The sequence below is a fragment of the Psittacula echo genome, assembly GCF_963264785.1.
Source record: "Psittacula echo genome assembly, chromosome: 16".
Lineage (NCBI taxonomy): Eukaryota > Metazoa > Chordata > Aves > Psittaciformes > Psittacidae > Psittacula > Psittacula echo.
In genome coordinates this window covers 2,005,978-2,011,284 of record NC_137752.1, presented here as the reverse complement: position 1 = coordinate 2,011,284, position 5,307 = coordinate 2,005,978, and positions in this window count along the sequence as shown.

Genomic DNA, 5,307 nt, shown 5'->3' with positions numbered 1-5,307 from the left:
AATTTTACTGAAAATTAAGAAGAAAAACGTAACATTTTCATGAACCATAACAAATTTACAATGTAACTGAGGCACTATGGATAAACGACAATAAAATCTGACTCAATTATCATCCAGGAGATCAGCAAAAGCAGTTGTTTTCTGCCATGGACTCATAATTCAAATTAAATTACACCGTCTTACTTCCCAAACAAGAAAAATAAGTACTTTACAGCAAGGCTTTTCTTGTTCTGTGGCAAAAATTTAATTTTTACACATCTTCATGTCAGTATTGAAATTATATTAATATGTGGTAATTCCATTTTCATACGCAAAATGTGTTCTTTTTGAACAAAACAAAAAAAAAGATGGTTTGGGTTTTTTTTTTTTCCACACGAAGGAAGGATCAATTGTCAACTGACAGCATGCAGAACTACATTTGTTAGTGTTATTAAGCACACAAATATTACAACAAATATGTCTATAACTGTATATACAAAAATACATAACTAAAGTCTGAAAACATATAGCAGCAGCTAAGAGCTACTCTGTTTTTTTTAGTTCCTGCTGAGAGAGGAAGTTGTGTGAGTGCAATGTGTAGAAATGCTAGCATCTTGCTTACTTCCTATTGTTAACCTCTCTGCTGAAACTGCAGCTTCTCTACTGCAGTCTGATGTAAAGGTTATAATTCACTAACAGAAAAAGGAAACCAAAACTTTTGTAACCATCTGAACCATTACCCTTCAACATTTTTATATCAGACAGACAAGATATCAGACTCTCAAAACAGTGAGAGTAAAAAAGCAATTGAGTGAGTTCATGGCCTGCTTGATCAAGCCCATTCAGCTTCCTCTTCTAAAAGAAAACTTCTTGTATTGCCTGTATTAACATGCAGTAAAAGTTAAATTTTTAATGCATTTGATTGGGTTATTGCACATTCTTCATTATGGTAGATGGAAACTTGTGTTTCTGGCTTGTTTTCCTAGGATAACAAATTTGACTGCAGCAATGTACTCTAACATCACTTCCCAGAACTACTTATCCTTCTAAAGATCTAAGAGCTTGTGCTTTTTAAGAAGATGTCACCAAAGCCTGTTAGTCGTGACGTGCAACTGGTGGGAAGTTCACCTTAACTGTTCCCACCTGTGAAAGAACCCACTTGATCAGCAAGTTTTATTTATATGGCTTATCAAAACTATGTTTCTGCTTACCTGATTTTGTTCCAAGATAAATTAAGTTCACGCAACTTCATCAGTTTATCCAACTTCTCAATCTTCTCTATTTGGTTGTTACTAAGATTTAGTGTCTCCAGTCTATAGCACTTTTCCAAATTTTCTATGTACTAAAGAACAGAAAATTAATCCCTTGGCATTAAAGCTTTCTTTTCTTTTTTTTTTTTTTTTGTTTGGTAAGAAAAAGGCAAATTTCTATTTTTTAAACAACCACCTATTCATTAAAAAATAGAGAGTATTCTAACAGTTTATTAATCACAGTTTCAATGTTGCATTCTAAACCCCTGCTTTAGGTAGCCTTCTATAACATTTTTTCAACAGAAGCCGCTTTAGAACCTAGGCTAACGTAACTAAAATATAGCTCTTTACATGCACTTACAAATAGACCTTTGCTAAAAAATAAACCAAAGTGAATTTTTAACTTTGTTTAGTTAGCAGTTATTTTCAATAGCTTACCTTAAATCTCTTGTCCCCATCCTTTGAGGAAGAAAGATTCAGTGAGCTTATATAGGCCAAATTTTCCTGTTTTGACAGACTTTTTATGAGGGGTTCTGTAATGTACTTAACTCCTGGACTAAGACCATTTTTGGCTGAAATTAAACAGAGAAACTACCTTCAGTAGTGAAAAAATGGGTGACTTTAATATTAGTCTTTTACTTCACTCTGGATCCTGGGAAAACATTTAAAATTATTCCCTCCCTCCCCCAGGGGGTGAGAAGAAAAAGCACACCAGAAGCATTCACAGGAAATAACACGTCAAGAGTAAGGGGGTCTAGCCCTTTGAAGAAGGCAGTGTGCATCTCTCTTCCAGTCCTCTCCCCTGGCACCGAATGCAAGGGGTAGAAGTCTCATTATTCTACACAGCTTTCACTACTATTATTTCCACATTTGAATACCAAAAGATAAAGGCAAAATTAACAGGGTTCTTTCCAAAAGACTATACATCCTTAATCATACATTTCATAGAACATTGGCTTTTTATGCTTTAGTACGTACTTTTCTAAAGCAGTTATTTATACACCACCTTTATGAAACTTACAGTTAAAAGCAGCATCTACATTTTCTTCTGTAATATCAAGTTGTTGGTGCCTCTGCTCCATGCTTTTGCAAGCAGATGGAGATGCCTGTTGGCTAAGAGGAGATGGTGATCTGGTACTAGGACTGACAGGAGACATTGGACTAGGTGTCCGAGAAGCTGATGTCTGTGGTTTTCTACTAAATGCTTTTCTTTCTGAGCCTTTCTTCATTGCCAGAAATACAGAATATCATATGATCAACATCTGGAAGAACAGAAAAAACCCATCAGCCTGTATGTCTAAATCTTAATGGTTTACATGCCAACAAAGGTGCTACAGAAGTATGCTTTTTAAGGATATTAGGTGCTTGTTGTCTCAGTATCTATGTTCTTAACACAATTTATCACTTCACATAATACAGTTTGGGACACCACAGAGGTGGTATTTGAGAAAAGTTGTCTTTTTAGCATAAGAAAGTATTTCTAGCAGTGATTTGGTGCCAACCCCCCTCAGATCTAAGCCAATTGGTGACACTCTAGTGGGTGACAGCTTCCAGTTTTCACAGTCAAATACACACTGAAATTGGTGTAGTTTTTTACTTACACCATTGTACAGCACAACACCTGGAACTGAACACAGTAACTACCCTGCAGTTTGTGGTCCACACAAAGCCTGTCAGGTCCGGAGACACTCTCAACTCAGACAAACACCGTTGACAGAGGACAGAAAGAGTTGACTAGAAGACCAGTTGTTTTTACCACGGCTAGAAGTTACCCATTTCACAGCTAGAAGTGCAAAAACAAGCGAAGAAACGCACCAGAGGTGAAAAAGACCCTAAAATCAGACTAGCACTGGCCTTCCTTCAGTGTTCCCTTTTCTGCAAACAAGTTATTCTGTGACTGCCTGGCAATTCCAGTGAATGTTAACAGAAACTTCCCCTCCCGTGATGAATATATTTCCCTCAGGGTAAGCGTAGGAACAGCCATGTATGTGTCACGCATCAAAGCCCTTGTAGTAACCATCTTCAAGGGTCAGATTTTTACTAAACCTAGACCCAGTAAACTAAAAGCTCATTTTAAGAAATTCTTTAAGATAGAAATGTATGGCGGTTTTATTATTATTGTTATTTATGAGCTATACGAATGATTATATTTTGCATTGAGACTTTCTTTGTTAATTTTTTTTTTCCTGACTCTTCAGAAAGAAAGAAAGAACAAACGAGGCACAACTCATTCAGGCACATGCAAGCCAGACTGGACGCGGCAAGAGAGGGAGCCAGATGATGGTGAGCTAGTGAAAAGCTACTTTGAGAAGTTTCTTCATGTTTTAAGGACAACAGACATTTTAGCCCGATTTCTTGATAATAGATGGCGGCTTCGCAATCAAAACTACGCCAGCACCTTCACATTAGAGCAGGCAGAGAAGGGGAAGCGCTGAGCGGACCTGGCCGCGGATGTGTGCCCTTAGTGTCTCCGTGCCCCGTCGAGAGCAGAGAGGCCCCCGGTGCCTCCCCCGCTCCCATTTAACAGCCGCTCCCTCCGCCGGCGCCTCAGCCGAGCCCCCGGCCCTTCCCCGCCTCCCCGCCGCGGCCCGCACCTGACAGGACGGCGATCCCCCAGCGCGGCGCGGTGCTGCCAGCCGAGCCCGGGCGGAGCTCCCCTCGCGGTGAGGCGAGCGGCGATGCCCGCTGAGGGAGATCCCGGTTCTCGCTGAGGGCGGCTCCCTTCAGGCCTCCGCTTTGATTACCTGCGTTGACATGGTAACGCCGTTCCGCCGCTTCCCGCTCGGGGCAGCGGCGGGTAGGGCAGCCTCCTGGCAACTCCGGGTGAAAACAGCGGCTCTCAACGCGTCTATCTTCAGCCTCCCTTCCAACGCCGGGCAATCGTTGTCTCCACCGTTCGCCAGAGCAGAGGTGCTGCAGCTCCTTTAAGAGCCCGGCGTGAGGAAACGAATCGACGCCATTTTGTCTGGTTGCTGGCTGGCGACGGATGACCGGACCCTGGGGCAAGGCGGGGCGAAGGTGCGCCCCTCCCACAGCCGCTTTCCCGCCAATGGCGACCCCTGGGGCGCGTGCGCTTTACCTCAGCGATGAGAGGCGGCGGTGAACATTGCCGCTGTCTGCCTCCCTGCCCTGTGAGGGGCTTTGTGCTGATTAAAGCCCTAATCCTGTATAAATAGCAAAATCTGCTCTGGTGGTAGTAATCTTGTGTTTTATTTGTATATATGTATCACAAATATCAGTGTGAGGTTGTATGTAGGGTTGGTTTTACTGAAGAACGTTGCATGTAGTGTTGGAAATACAGACTACATTTGACCGTGATAATGCAGTAGAGCTAAATTGCAGCCATTTGCACAGAGGTCCTTAAATATATATTTTCTAATGGTTTTGGGCTGTGTTAGTTTGGCATCTGTGCAACTAGATGAAACGTAGGCTTGAAATTCAGTATCCTGTGTCTAAAACGTAGGGAAGGAGCATAATTATAATTTAAAAATATTATTTCAGAATATTGTTAGACTTTTAAAGTGTTTTCTGATGTTCCTCATTCTTTGCTTCTTATTGCATACATACCACCTGTGTAAACTTGCTGTTTGAATTCTCATCGGTATTTAGGAATAGCTATTTGCAGTATTTTTAATCATACAAAGCACCATACATCTTACAAGAGTTTATTCTGCCTATTGTTACTTCCTTTCTAGTTTATCTATTCAGAAGCCCAAATTGGCCTTTCTGGAATGAATATTGATCAGAAACAGTTTTGTAAATGTCCTTCCCGTAAAGGTTGGCTGCAGTATTTGTTTAAGCCTCAGAAGTCTTGCACAACTTTGGTTTAACTTTACCTGAACTTACATGTTGAGGGCCTATGGTTAGATATCGGCCATGCAACGGTTTTGTTACCAATGGGTTCTTTTGCAAATGTTGTTGAAATTAGTACATGTAGGTGTATTGTGCCCTCATGTTTTCATATTGGGGTTTATCTGTTTACTTACGGAAGTCCTCAGGGAGTTGGAGTAAGGAGGACTACAAGTGGCTAAAAGAAATTGGCAAGCGAAGAGTTATTTCACAACAAAAAAATTGAATC